The sequence below is a fragment of the Furipterus horrens genome, unplaced genomic scaffold (assembly GCF_987537825.1).
Source record: "Furipterus horrens unplaced genomic scaffold, mFurHor1.1.pri manual_scaffold_2, whole genome shotgun sequence".
NCBI lineage: Eukaryota > Metazoa > Chordata > Mammalia > Chiroptera > Furipteridae > Furipterus > Furipterus horrens.
Genome location: NW_028327172.1, coordinates 58,263,949 through 58,280,071, shown reverse-complemented (window position 1 = coordinate 58,280,071; position 16,123 = coordinate 58,263,949). Strand labels below are relative to the sequence as shown.

Sequence of the window (16,123 nt, the reverse complement as noted above, 5' to 3'; positions counted from 1 at the left end):
CATTTATAGATTTGAAATGCTTGGTACACTCCAAAAGGCTAAAGTAAAAAAAAAAAAAAAAAAGACAAAAAAAAAAAAAAAAAAAAAAAAAACCCAACACTAGACACATTACAGACAAAAAGCTAAGATTCAGATATAAAGATTTGAAAGCATTTAGAGAAAATTACACATTACCTCCAGGAAGGCAACGACTTGAATAATTATTGATTTCTCATCAGAAGCCATCAAGGTCAGATGACAACATCTTTGAAGTGCTAAAAAGAAAAAGAAGAAAATTTTTATTGAACCATAATTCTATATCCAGTGAAAATATCCTTCAGAAATGAAGCTGTGACAAAGAAATTTTCAGGTGAAATACAATTAAAAGCAAGTGTCACTACCAGATCTTTACTATAGGAAATACTATATGAAATTCTAGTAGACTGTAAAAGGTTAGGTATGTATCTTGTAATCTCCAAGGAAATACTAAAAATAAAACAAAACACACACACACACACACACACACACACACAGAACAAAAAAGCCAAGTAATAAAATTAAGTAGGAATACTAAAAATATTTCCTCCAAATAAAGGAGAGGATATAGAAACTAAAAAACAGAGGCCACAGGAAAATAAGAAAACAGTAGAACTAAATCCGAGTACATCAATAATTGCATAAACCCTTATTGTTTTAAATACTCCAGTTAACAGAGATTGATAAATGAGTAAAGGCAAGATTGAAACATATACTGCTATAAGAGCTGCACTTAAAATATGAAGGGGGGACCCCCCAAAAAATGGAATTATCTTCTAGAGGGCGGGTTTCTTATAGTATAGGCTACTTCACTGAGTGTTCTAGGAACCCCACTGTATTACTGTACTAACTGGTATTGTTGTGGGAGGCTGCATTAGGCTTCAATGAATGTTTTTTTTTTAAGACTTAACACATTTGCTCGTTTCATTTTCGCTGATTTACAAGTGCAGCTGCCCACATGGGGCTGAGCATTCAGCATTATTTGGCCAAAAATGGCATGAGCTCCGTGCCCTACTCCCCCTATTCTCCTGATCTATCCCAAGACAACATTTTTTTGTTTGTTTCCCACCCTGAAAAATGTCCTCAAAGGGAAATGCTTTGCCAAAGTGGAAGAGGTGAAACAAAAAAATGGCATAAGCACTAAAAGTCATCAAAATTGACAAGTCAAAAACTGCTTTGAACAGTGGAAAAAAAGGTCTTGACAGGTGTATTGCATGAAATGGAAGGTACTTTGAAGGTGCATGAAGTTTAAACATATAAGAATAAATACACAATTTTTTATATATAAATTCTGTTTTGGGGGGATCACCCCTCATAAAAAGACACAGAATAGGTTTGATATCAGTGGAGAGAATAAATATGAAATACACAGATTAGCAATATTCAGGACTATTATCCACGTCTATGTCCTTAATTACAAAACCTCAATATGCATAGATCAAAATTACAGAAAATTAAAGATAACTTTTTGATAATAGCATAAAATTTTAACACCTTTATTTGAGCAAATAATAGAACATCTAGACAAAAACTCAGCAAGGACATTGAAGATCTCAATAGCAGTATGAACCACTTTAATTATGTTTATAGAGCACTACATCTAATAATTAAAGAATACACATTTGTCTCAGTACATAAGACAGATGCACTGAAATTCAAAACTGTATTCTGGAGTGTAAACAAGGGCATTAACTTTTTAAAAAATCTGAGTTGTACAGCGTATATTCTTTTAGAATAATAGAATTAAATTAGAATGACATAACAATAAACATTGAGTTAAACCCTATTTATCTGGAAATAAAACCACACCTTTTAAAATAATTCATGGACCAAAGACAAAATACAAGAAACTTCACAAAATATTTTGAACTTATATGAAAATTAAAATACAACATATCAAAATTTGCAGGATGCAGCTAAAGCACTGGTAAACAGCAATTTGTTATGCATAAATTAAGAAAGAAGATCTATAGTTCCATCGGAAAGAACTAGAAAAGCAAGAACAAAAGTGGAAGAAAGTTATTAAGTGAAGAGCAAGAATCAGTTATACTGAAAAGAGAAAACAATAGAGAAAATTAACTAAGTAAACATGTTTTTCTGAGAAAAATCAACAAAATTTATGATCCTGTATCATGATTTTCATGAGAAAAAGAGAGAGAACATATATCAACAACATCAGTAATGAATGTTTAACATGTTGGATTTGCCCCCACAGACGCACACATTAAAAGAATAAGAGCATACTATTAACAACTTTGGGTTAACAAATGTGACAACTTACACGAAATGGACATATTTCTTAAACAACTTGAAAAAATTGACACACACACACACACACACACACACACAAAGAAAAGCTGGATAAACATCTTATGTCAAATAAAGAAATTAAATTTGCTACACAAAACTGAAACTCTAGGCCTAGGGTTTCACTGTGGGCAGGACTGGCATTGTCTTGTGTGAGTTTGCTTCCTTGGTGGCCATCACTGCATGTGCTCTGTGGGAGGGGGGAAGGGCAGTGTGGTGGGAGAGTGGAGCAGGTGCACAGCGGGGCTACAGCAGGACAGGCTCATGTATATGACCCTTGAATTCTTGGTTTAAAACCCCCTCCATTTGTTACAACTATCAATCAAACGCCAGCCACAAATCAAGTGGGAGAAAAGGAGACTCAAAGGATGAAAGACAAGCACTTTCACAGACACCAGTGAATAGTGTCAGTGTACTGAGGAAACATCTATTGGTTTGGCAAAAAAGTTTGTTTACTTTTTTCCTAACAATGGCTCTAGTAGTTTGTAGTCTTTAACTTCATCCGAAACAATCTTCTTAGATTGTATTGTGACAGCTGTCATATCAGCGTGCACTTAAAAAAAACTTATCAAAATTAGTGAATTTTTGTGCAGCCATTTTAATATTGAAGACGAAAGAAAATACGCCACATTTTTGCCATATTATGTTTCATTATTTCAAGAAAGGTAAAAACGCAACTGAAATTCAAAAAAAGATTTGTGCAGTGTACAGAGAAGGTGCTCTGACTGATCGAACATGTCAAAAGTGGTTTGCGAAGTTTCTCGGTACTACTGGCATTTTGGCCAAATAATTCTTTGCTGTGGGGCTGTCTTATGCATTGGGAAATGTTTAGCAGCACCCTGGCCTCTACCCAGTAGAAGCCTATAGCGGGAGATAGCTGACATACTCAAAATATTCAAATCAGTAATGTTATTGGTGAAATAAAAAATGTGCCTTTTCTTTTACATAAAAAACTAAATGGACTCTTCATCCATACACTACTTCTTCTAATGAACAGACTATAGGGCAGAATAAAAGCACTAAGAGAAAATGAAACTGATCCTGAACCAGAGGCCAACAATTTCCAATTAAATAAATCTATACAGCAAGGTAGACAATTAAATCTTGTAGAGCTTTATTCTATTATAATCATTCCCTAATTTTCTTATATTTTTCCACTTAAAAAAAATAAGGCTAACCAATGCTCAATTTCTTATATCTACTTGTACATTTAATGTAACTTTGATCTATCACCTTCCTACTCCTTCCTTTATTTGCAGCTTTTAAGAAATGATTTTATCATCGGGGGTGGGGGGAATAAGTCCCCATTTACTTAGTTGACAGAAACAGGGGAAGAGAAAGCTCCAAATGACAGGCAGCATCCAATTTCCTCTCCCACAAGATTCTTGCTACTCACTGCTTTGGATAGTAAGTAATCCCTCCATGCCAGTCTGCAGCTTTTGACCCTCTCCCCCAACTCCCAGGTCTGACAACTTTTGATAAAACAAAAAACTTGCTCCTCTTCCTAAAATGTTGAAAACTGGTATTCTTTCTAACTTTGGGCAAGAAAGGAATAAAAATTAAACTTAATTAATCGACTGTCTCAAATCATCTCTTTTATGATTTATGACATTTTTTTCTACTTACAATTGTCATTCTTTTTACCTCCCATTCAAAATCGTAAATAATGTTCACCTGCCTGTATTTTCTATAGTAGTATCCACTCAACAAAAACACTTAAAAGAATAAACAACACATTTGGAAATGTCTTTCCATGATATTAATTTATGTTCACATAGCTTTGAAGCTTCTTATTTCTCTGGCCTGTCAGGCAAAATGTAAATCTTAACAAGGCATTGACCCATCAGGTCCACATGTGAAACTGAAAAAGCTTTGGATTATTTAGAAACAAATTAACCACCAGAAAACCAGTCATACGTTAGAAAGAAATGGAGTTATTAATTGCATTATATGTAATTATATCATCAATATGACCTTTTATTCAGATGGTCAATCATTAATTCCAACATTGACATATCCATATTTGTAATGGTTAGGTTTGGTTTTATGCTAATAAAATGGCCCTGTGTCTATTGACTACTCATTATAAGACACATATTTTTCACTGTGGGCTCAGGAATAAGTTCCAGTTTCTCTCAAGGGCCTACTCAAGTTTGAACACTACTTTGGATTCCTCATAGCAAATTAAAGAGCCCTGATACTCAGGACTTTTGCCACCGCAGGATGTTACTCTGTGATCAGGAAGTCCATACACTGGTACAAATGTGTGTGCCCCACAGGAAGTGCTATAGCAACAGAGGCACACCAATGTGCCCCAAGTTTCTGGGGTTTGTATCCCAGTTTTCCCAGGACAGTCCCAATTTATGCCTCCTTTCCCAGTGTAATCGTTAATAGCCCACTTCTCTCACACTACCACTTTAAATGGCTCTTGGTTTGGGATCTGAATTATATGGTCGCTTTATGGTGTCAGTGTGACTGCCTCAGAAAGGGTATCAGCGTTAGCCACACACTCTTCACGTTTTTGCAACAATATGGGTTTTGATGTTGAGTCTAGCTATCGTACCCCTTCCTTATTCTGAACATCATTTGGGGGACTTCTGTTGTCCTCTCTTGCCAGCCAGCCAGATTGTTTCATAACTTTAGAAAACTTCCTAGAAAATAAATGATGATTCAAACAAATGACTAAATGTAAGTATCCTGGAACTTGACCTTCAAACAGAATTTAAACCCTAGCATCTCAGAGTCAAAAAAATGAATAGTATTTCTCACCCCCTACCCCCATGACAATGTGTGGGTATTCGCTTTGCTTTCCAACCATGCGGTCCTCATGGTGGTGAACTTCTCAAACCACTGACCTTTAAGTAAGGAGACAGGATTCATACCAGTCAGCGGGACTCCGGCCAAATCTGAGTGCCAGTGACCAGCTCAGGCTCAGCAGGCTCCGCCAAGCTGGCCAAACTCCTGTGGTTTTGTTGCAGCTTTCCCGCCTCCTCCGGTCATGGTGTCCAGCAAACTGCCGGTCACCCAACTGCTTCTCACCGCCCCCTCATTTCAAGTCGTTTGTTTGACGGTTGCTCCTCAGTAACTTCCGGGAGACCCCCGTTACTACGGAATCTTCACAGGGGGTGCTTCTGGGCACAGGTGTCCACTTATAAGCAGCTTTTAAATAGCTATCCTCTCTACCAACCCCCCCAAAACTTTTCCTCACTAGACACTTCTTTGTAAGCACACACATTCTCACACGTGCATACACACAATGTTTCTACATTAAAATTGCCCAGTTAGTACAAAAACTCCCTCAGTCAAATGTTTTTTTTTTTTTTTTTGGTCTGCAAAGGTACCAAGTTTTCATAAAATAAAGTACCAAAGCATCAATTCAGCAAAATATTATCAGTTCTGCTACAGCCTCTTTCCCCAGAGAAGTCATCCCGTATTAGTTGGTTCTTCATAGAAAGGAAGTTTCTCTCTTCTCACTTGAACAAACATTCACACTTGATCAACTCATAGGTTACAATTCCCTACCCGAGCCTGGTACCTCTGACAGTGTCACATTTTTTTACCATACTTCTCTGCCTCTGCGATAATCCTCCTACGGGTGGGTTTTATCTTGGGGGATGGGGATGGGATGGGGGTGTGGAGGGAGTGTACAAAGCCCCCTTAGTAACTGATCCTTTGTAATGGCTCATTGAGTATCAATTCAGTTTTGCAGTCACTGGATTACTAGTCAAAATATTTTAGGTACAACATATGTATTTTCTTAATTTCTTCTCTCTTTCCTCTCCCAAAATGTAACACCAAAGTCTGAATTAAAGAATTAGCTTTTGAGAATCCAACCCAGCACCAAAACACACACACCAGCAGACACCTAATGGCTACAGCCCACCATCAAAGTGTTAGAAGTAGAAGGACTTCATTGTATTTAATCTTAGGAATTTTATTTTATTTTATTTTTTAAATATTTTATTTATTTTATTTATTTATTTTTAGAGAGAGGGGAAGAGAGGGAGAAAGAGAGGGAGAGATACATCAGTGTGTGGCTGACTCTCGCACACCCCAACTGGGAACCTGGCCCACAACCCAGACATGTGCCCTGACTGGGAATCGAACCAGCGACCCTTTGGTTCACAGGCTGACACTCAATCCACTGAGCTACACCAGCCAGGGCAGGAATTTTAGCTTAATGCTTCATCTTCAACTCATTTTCATAACAGACTCCTCTTGCTTCCTACAGCATCAAAAAACATGTTCTTTTCACTGAACTGTGTGGCTATTCACCAGTATTGGTAACATCCCAAAACACCCATAAACCCTATCTGGCATTAAGGGCCTGTGTTTCATGATTGTGCCAATAGCCTCAGATCCAGAGGTGGTTTCCCTCCTCTCTAGGAGCAGGATGCACTGGCACCTAATGCAGCATGCAAAAGATAGGGGGAGTCTGTTGCAGGAATTTCCTACACCTCCTTCAAATGAGAATCGTCGTCAGCAGCCGTCCGTCTCGAGAGACGATGGTGTAGCTTCTTAAGAGTCTATCTGCACCGCCGAGAATGGCTGTGCAGTCCGACTCGGGAGTGACACGATATCTGTCTCCTCCCGTGTTGAATCGACATCTTGCGATGACGCTGGAGTGTCCTCTCCAGTGAAGCTACAAAGCCTGGGCAGGGTGATATGGAGGGTCTGCTGTTGCCCATGCAGCAGACCCCCCCTCTCTTCGCAGCTGAAGGGTCCAAGGGAAAGACGGAGTCAATACAGCTTGGCTTCAGGTGCGCCGCAGGAGTTGCCGGTGTTGACTACAACGTCAAACCGCCTTAGGGACTCCGGCTCCAGATTTTCTGTCGGGGTTTACTCCCTTAGTCTTTCCCCTGAGGAGGTATGCCGCAAGGCAGCGGAGGTTTTTTGGAATCAGAGTTTTCCTTCTCTGATGTGCCCTGACTGGAAGATCGAACCAGCGACACTTAGCTCGCAGGCCGACGCTCAATCCACTGAGCCAAACCAGCCTTCAAATGAGAATAAACTTTTACTATTGCACGGCACAATAGAGGAGTTAATAAAAATGGGTTGAACTGATTTCCATATCACCGAAGTCATACCATTCAAATGAAAGTGAATTATCAGTTATTTCTTTCCACAATTCACAGAATCTTTAAACTACCCAAAGACAATGTTTGGAATGGTATTTCATGGCTAAATGAGTGAATGCTTAAAGGTAAACTGATTTTAGTTATTTTTTTGTTTGGTCTATATTATCTGGGAAATCTGCTTGCCTCACTTTTCCCTACTTGTTACCTGCATATGAACACAAGTTGGATTTAAAGTCATTAAAAAGAACAGATAAGAAAAACTGATGCTACATAGCTGGGAAGAGAGAGTAATTACCATTTACTAAACTCTAAAAACTCAAGTGAGGCTGAAGCTTCCTGTCTCCTAACCCCACGAGTCAACTTGGCCATCTGTAGCACTGTACAGAGTCTGCAATAGCAGGTCAAGTCCTTATATTTTTAATAGCTCATGTGTTAGATCAGGCCCACCTGGATGATCACGGATAATCTCTCCATTTTGAGATCCTGAAACTTAATCACATCTGCAAAGTCTCTTTGTTAAAATAACATATTCACAGGTTTCAGGGATTAGCATGTGGAGGTCATGCTAATGCCTCAGCTGGTAAATGAGGACTTCCAGCTGATGCAACAGCAGATAAATTAGTGGATATTCTACACAATTTAGGTCCCCACAGAAGAGAGCTGGCTGTGAAACTAATCAGAAGAATCTTCCTTCTCTTGTCTTAGATTTTCCTTTCTATGAAACAAACTTAACATATGGTAATAAACAGGGAAAGAAATGTGGATTTTGAAAGAACTGAATATTTAGTGGGAAGCCATTTGTGTTCCCTGGTCTTTTGACTTATTCCATGGGTTGCAATCACAAGTAAAGCCATGGTTAAGTGAAATATTTTCTTCCTAGAAGCAAAATTTTATAATTGGACTTTTTCACAAAAATAAACTGTATACCGCAAAAATATCAAACTTGATTAACAAAATAAAGTGAATTAAAAATAATACACTTTTCTTTTATACATTTGTTAATTATCTACATAACAAACAGTAAATACCAAAAGCTATAGGGTAATTTATTTCTGTGGATCTTTTATGCATTTGTTGAACTGGATGAGATTTCTGAAACCTATTGAAGTTTGGATTCAAGATTGCCTCTATTTTTTCTTAGAAAATGTTCCTGTTAATAGGCATAGAATATTTGTGTTGTTCCATTGCTCTAAAGATTCTCAGATTTTATCAAAATTAGAGACATCAATTCCCAAATTTTTCATGGTTCATCAGTGCATACGAATGTTTCCATAAAGTCTTTGGATAAAATAACCAGAGAGAAACATGGTTTCCTTGGTAATCCATTTTTTCTTCAATAGTCTCCTGCTCTTCCATTTCGGCAATATCCCTGTAGACCTCTGCTGACTTACTGAGGCTATAAAGCAATTCAGAAGAGTGGCTATGTCAAAATGATGCACAGAGAGTAGGGAGTAACAAATTTCTTTTTTATCATTACCCTGGGGGCGTTATTTACTGTAAGCCATGATTTCAAGTTGATCCATTCTAGGTCATTAAAGTTAATGTAGAGAATAGAGAAGGTAGAGTGAAGCAGAAGTTTTAAAATACAACTTCACAAATAATGATTTACAACTATTTTCAAAGATGATCAAAGGAGAGAGATTATATAAAAGTTTTAGAGAATAAATATCTAAACTATGGAATTAAAATAGGAATCAAGGTGTTAGAATTTAGTATTTTCCTACATAGAGAATATTCTATACATTCTCATTATCACTTTTTTTATATTTATCTTTTAAACAAACATGAATAATTCTAGTATTTCTATCACTGAAATAGGATAGCCTCAGCATATTTGTTTAGCAGTTCTCTCTTTATACTTCTCTGTCTATACTTTTTATGTTTCCTATAAGGAAATATGTAACTTAGTAGTAAAACACTCACAGAACTTTCTAACATTTAGTTAAATGTTCCTCAAATTTTTTGAACTAATGGATTTCTAAAAGTCACCATAAAAGTACCATGCTGTTTTATCCACTCATCTGATAGACACTTGGGCTGCTTCCAAATTTTAGCTATTGTAAATAATACTGAAATGAACAAAGGGGTACATATACTCTATCGAATTAGTGTTTCCGGTTTCTTTGGATAAATTCCCAAAAGTGGAATCCCTGTGTTATAAAGCAAATTAATTTTTAATTTTTTGAAGTAACTTCATACTGCTTTCCACAGTAGCTGCACCAATCTATATTCACATATTTGCTAGCACTGGGTTGTTGATTTGTTGATAATAGCCATCCTGACAGGTGTGAGGTGGTATCTCATTGTGGTTTTAATTTGCATTTCTCTGATGATTAGTGACATTGAGCATCTTTTCATATGTCTATTGGCCATTTGTATGTCCTCTTTGGAAATGTGTCTATTCAGTCCTTTGTCTATTTTTTAGTTGGATTGTTTGCCTTTTATTTTAGTGTTGAGTTTTATAAGTTCTACATATATTTTGGATACTAACCCCTTATCAGACATATTAGCAACTAAATATATACACAACAAAATACTACTCAACTATAAAAAAGAAGAAAAATTTTACCCTTTGTGAAAGCATGGATGGACCTGGATAATATTATGCTAAGTGAAATAAGCCAGTCAGAGAGGGACAAATATCAATACCATTTGATTTAACTCATATGTGGAAACTAATGAACAAGCTGAACTAACAAGCAAAATAGAGACAGACTCATATATAGCTAGCTGACAGCTCTGGGGGAGTTAGGGCAGTGGAGGGATCAAGCAAAAATGAAAAAGAACTTATTAACATGGACAACAGTGTGTGATTGTGGGGTGAAGGTGGGTGGGTGGGGGTGGAAGAGGGTGTAGAGAAGGTAAATGGTAATGGAAAAAATACAATACATAAATATCCATGACATAGAAAAAATAAAAAGTAAGTCACCATAATTTTGTATAACTTAAATATAAGCTTAAAACAATTAAAATTATATGTTATGATACATAGATTGATTGTAACAGATACAGTGCTGTATAGGAAGAATACATATCCTAGCCCTTAGAAGTAAACTTGGAGTCATAAACTGCATTCTGGCCAACAGAACTGAGTGGAAATGATATGCTCCACTTCCATGACTGACACATAAAATCATCTGAATGACTCTGCACATACTGGAGATTGGAACCTGGTGTTAACAATGAGTATGACACAACATGAAAAGATTCTGGTCTCTGAATGACCACATGAAGCACAACCCTCACTAACTCACACTGGACTATGATATGAGCAAAATGGAAACCTGTGTTATTTTACACCACTAAGATACTGAGGTTGTTTGTTTCAGCAACTAGGCATACTTTATCCTAATATAACATCCTACATAGATTTTAGTATATAAAAGTAATTGATGACAAACATCAAAATTTTTACTTGTTTAATTACTGAAAAAAAATTTCACCTAACCTGGGAATAACTGAAATAAAACAAATTTGGCACTAGAATACCTTGTTTTCACTAGAGCCTGGCTTGAACCATTGCTTCTAAACAAAACAGGAACTGAATTGTGTCATATCTAAATCATCAAGGTTTATGTATACAGTAGTCCCTCTCTATACTGCGGTTCACTTATCACGGCCTCACTGTATCATGGGATTTTTAAAAATATTACATTTAATTATTTATTGTGGATTTTTCGCTATATTGCGGAATTTTGTGGTACTGTTTACGTATGTTGTTAAAGTTACATAGGTTTAAGAGTGTAGAATAAATGTAAGGTTTCTACTTCGCAGGGGGCGTCTAGAACGTAATGCCTGTGATAAGTGAGGAAATACTGTACTCAACTGAAGCAGGTTTTAAGCTATAGTTCAGCTTAGAAGGTAAATGTTTTATTTGTCATGGAAATGATATAATCTACCATTAGGTGAAGACTAAGGACCAAGGCTAGTCAAGCACTATTCTTGAAGAACAAGAGAGGGAAATAACACTTTCCCTATAAGATATAAGGATTTTTATCAATGTATGGATTGTGTATAACTTCTCTTATGCTAAAAAAACAGAGTTGAATAGTTTCAACAAAAATATATGGCTCACAAAGCCAAAAGTTTTAGCATCTGGCCCTTTATAGAAGTTTTTTGACCTCTGCCCTATATGGATTAATAGATATGATAAACTTTAAACTCTTAGTACAATATATAAGTAAATAGCTTTTAGATTTCTTTTGGAGAAATCAAAATTACATTGAAATATATTTTATATCTGAATAATAAATATTAAAAATTCTAACAATGCCAAGTGTTAGAGAAACTGTGGAGCCACAGAAGAGATTGCTGGTGAGAACACAGATTAGTGCAACCACATTGTAAAAATATTTAGCATTGTTTCCTAGTGTTAAATATTTATATGACCTGCTTTATTCTTGCTATATATCCAAAATAAAACTTTATATATGTCAGTATTGCCCTTATACCCAGGCAAGAGCGAGCCCTTGCCCTGAATGCTAACCTCAAAGTCAGGAACTTCATGCTTTAGAATGACTTACTCAAAATTTTCTAAGTTCCCCTCCGAAGTCTGGGGGCAGCCTTGGCCTACAATGCCACCCAGAGGTGAGGGGCACCCTGAATGCAGATTAGAACCTGTTCACCTTGGCCACTGCTTCTTCCCTTTGAGGCACTCTCTGACCATCTAATCTGGGACCCTCTGCCCTAGGGGCTCTAAACTCAGGCCTCTGGGGTTCTCCTAGTAGCAGCATCCTATATCCAGGAGGGCCATCTGAGAAGTGAATTTCTCCTACAGATAAGAAAGGTATTTCATTCATGGGGTCACGTGAGATTATGTAGCCAGATGAGTTCTGGCATGCTTATTTGAAGTTTCAGTTTGTGGACAGCAGTCTCCCCCACCAAAAAACAAAACAAAACAAAACAAAAAAACTCCAGGGCCCTGCAAATTCTAAGGACATTTCTGGTCTCATGCTGTTAATATTAACAAATAAAAATAAAATGGTTCTTTCCAGAAATAAGTATTGAATCTATAAGATACTTATGGTATTTATAAAGAAAGCAAGGGAACAATGGGTTGGCAGGAAATGGGACAGGGAGAAGGACACCAAATAGTCTGATGTAGGTCATTGTGAAGGCACTAAATTTTGCTCTCAGAGATGAACTTGCAGATGTTTATTAAATTGTCAAACCCACTAAATAAATGAAACCAGGTAATTCATAAACCAATGTTGACAACACATCATAAAACAAGGAATATAATTCATAAAACTGTGCATACCTGAGTCCAAAAAATAAAAAAGATCAGTGAAGCAGAATAACATCAAGAAACAAACATGGGTATAAGAACTTAACTAATAAAAATGTCATTTTAAGTCATTGGGAAATAATAAACTATTTAACAAATAGTATTAGCATAATCAACTATCCATTATATATTACTTCACAACATGCAATCAAATGTATTCTAAATGTTTAAAAAATAAAGTGATAAAGCATAATTTTAAATTAAGGATAAAAAGTTTAAGAAGGATAATATAGTTTTACAAAGATCCTCCAAACAAGACCAAATAAAAAAATCTACCAAGAAAATTGGCAGATGTCACTATAGTAAAAAATTTTAAATCTATATGATAACTCCATAAATCATGTTTTAAGAAAAGGGGTAGTTTTGAAGAAAATATATGTGTCCTAAGTAAAAAGGTTTTAATTAATTTTAATTTGAAGGTCATATGAAGACCATCTTAAAGTCATATAACTGACATAATAAAAAAATAGGAAAAATGTATGTACAGGAAAGCCACAGAAGAAACACTACAAATGGCCAAAACATACATAAAAAGATCAACCTACTTAGTTACTGGATAATGCAATTTAAAAAGAACTGTTTTTGATTCCTCAGCAGCTTGCGCCCTTGCAGCTTCGGCTTAGTGGTTGGCGCTGGGAAGCGGGCCGCGCGGTCCTGGGCTTAGGCCTAGTGGACCCAGCCTTCACTCCCCGCGGCGTGTTGACCTTGGTGCGCCGACGCGGCCCATGGGTAGAGTCGGCCTGGCGGGCCGGCATTAAACTGAAAAGATGTCGCTGTATGACGACCTGGGAGTGGAGACCAGTGACTCGAAAACGGAAGGCTGGTCCAAAAACTTCAAACTTCTGCAGTCTCAGCTGCAGGTAAAGAAGGCAGCTCTCACTCAAGCAAAGAGCCAGAGAACAAAACAAAGTACAGTCCTTGCCCCAGTAATTGACCTAAAGCGAGGCGGCTCTTCAGATGACCGACAGATTGTGGATACCCCACCTCATGTAGCAGCCGGCCTAAAGGATCCTGTACCCAGTGGATTTTCTGCAGGAGAAGTTTTGATTCCCTTAGCTGATGAATATGATCCTATGTTTCCTAATGATTATGAGAAAGTGGTGAAGCGCCAAAGAGAGGAACGACAGAGACAGCGGGAGCTGGAAAGACAAAAAGAAATAGAAGAGAGAGAAAAGAGATGTAAAGACAGACATGAAGCTAGTGGATTTTCAAGACGACCAGATCCAGATTCTGATGAAAATGAAGATTATGAGCGAGAGAGGAGAAAAAGAAGTATGGGAGGAGCTGCCATTGCACCACCCACTTCTCTTGTAGAGAAAGACAAAGAGTTACCCCGCGAATTTCCTTATGAAGAGGATTCAAGACCTCGCTCACAGTCTTCCAAAGCTGCCATACCTCCCCCCATGTATGAGGAACAGGACAGACCCAGATCTCCAACAGGCCCTGGCAACTCCTTCCTCGCCAACATGGGCGGTACAGTAGCACATAAAATCATGCAGAAGTATGGCTTCCGGGAAGGCCAGGGTCTTGGGAAGCATGAGCAAGGGCTGAGTACAGCGTTGTCAGTGGAGAAGACGAGCAAACGAGGAGGCAAGATCATTGTGGGCGAAGCCACAGAGAAAGATGCAGCCAAGAAGTCAGATTCAAATCCGTTAACTGAAATACTTAAGTGTCGTACTAAAGTGGTACTACTAAAGAACATGGTTGGTGCAGGAGAGGTAGATGAAGACTTGGAAGTTGAAACCAAGGAAGAATGTGAAAAATATGGCAAAGTTGGAAAATGTGTGATATTTGAAATTCCTGGTGCCCCTGATGATGAAGCAGTACGAATATTTTTGGAATTTGAGAGAGTTGAATCAGCAATTAAAGCTGTCGTTGATCTGAATGGGAGGTATTTTGGTGGACGGGTGGTAAAGGCTTGTTTCTACAATTTGGATAAATTCAGGGTCTTGGATTTGGTGGAACAAGTTTGATTTTAAGAGCGAGAGCAAAATCTACAAGCTGAGCAGAGAAGAAAAACGTGACAGCCAGCTTGCGTGGCTGTTGGCTAAAGAGACTCTTGGAAGGACTGCTAAGATATATGTTGATTAATCCCTTTTTTATTTCGTGGTTTTTTCATATAGTATAAAAATCCTTTAAAAAAAAATCTGTGTGCCTCTGGTTGTTTCTCTTTTTATTACCACTTCTGAAGTAATTATCTTGTTTTTGCTAGGATTTCAATGATAATTCTCAAGTCTTCAGTGATACAGCATTTCTTGCACTAAAAAAAAAATTAGAAAGTTTTGGGATTTGGAGTTGTATTAAATTGTCTTTTGCTTTTCTTTTTTGTGTGTTTTTTAAAAAAATCATTTTAATAGAACCTACGAGTTACTGTAGCTTCATTAGTTCTATAATAAAGTATCATCTTGGCAGTCTGCCAAAGGTGAAAAAAAAATAAAAATAAAAACTGTTTTTATTATATTTTATTTATATTTATTTTATATATCAAAAGATAAAATTATAATATTCATGAAGGCTAAGGATTTATTGTATTTTAATTAGGTAGAATCTATTATGGGAAATTTTTCAATATCTATCACAATTTCAACAGTACATACTTTAAAATAGTCTTACAATTATACTTCCAGGTATTTATCAGTATCAGTAGGATATCTTTTGGTTGACATCAACAGAAAATCCAACTTAAAATGGCTTAGGCAGAAAAGAAAATTTATTGGTTCACATAAGTACAGAGTATAGAGCTAGTTCTTGCCAGCATCAGAAATATCTTGTTTCAAGGAGTGACATTAGGACAATAGGACATATTTCTCTCTCTCTGCTTCTTGGCTCTGCTTCCTTTATGTTGGCTCCATTCCCAGACAGGTTCACTCATGGTGGTGACAGTCACTCATGGTGGTGACAGAAAGGTTGTAGCAGTTTCGATACTGTATTGTATTAGACTTATATTCAGTAGAAAATAATAATTCCTATCCTTTCAAATTAAATGAAAGCTGTGACACTCACTGGCTCAAATGGCTCATGTGTCCATCACTAAAGTGAACTCTATGATGTGGTATGTATGGGATATTCAGGCTGGCATAGGACGACTAGGCCATACTTGGTTGACTGAAACAGGGTTCTCTCTAAATCACACAGACAAGTAGGGGAGGAGATTCCAGCAAAGGTCATTCAGATTTTATAATTAAAAAAAAAAAAAAAAGATAATGGATGCTGGATGGGCCAATGCCTAAAAGTGCTCATTACACTAACTGAAGAAGGATATCATAAGAATGTTCATCATAGCATTACAGTGGCGATAAAATTAAGAAATACTAAATATCCTTCAATTAGCAGTACTTTAATAAATTACATGACTTTAACTGAAAGAAATCTAATTGTATGGACTTAGAAATAGCACTAAGGCATATTAAGTGAAAAGGGCATATTACTAAATAAC

The 16,123-nt window shown here is 36.9% G+C and overlaps 1 pseudogene; it reads left to right on the top strand.

Moving 5' to 3' along the window:
• Positions 1-13,283: 13,283 nt before the first annotated feature.
• Positions 13,284-14,918, top strand: LOC150018630 (splicing factor 45 pseudogene; annotated as a pseudogene).
• Positions 14,919-16,123: the final 1,205 nt, after the last annotated feature.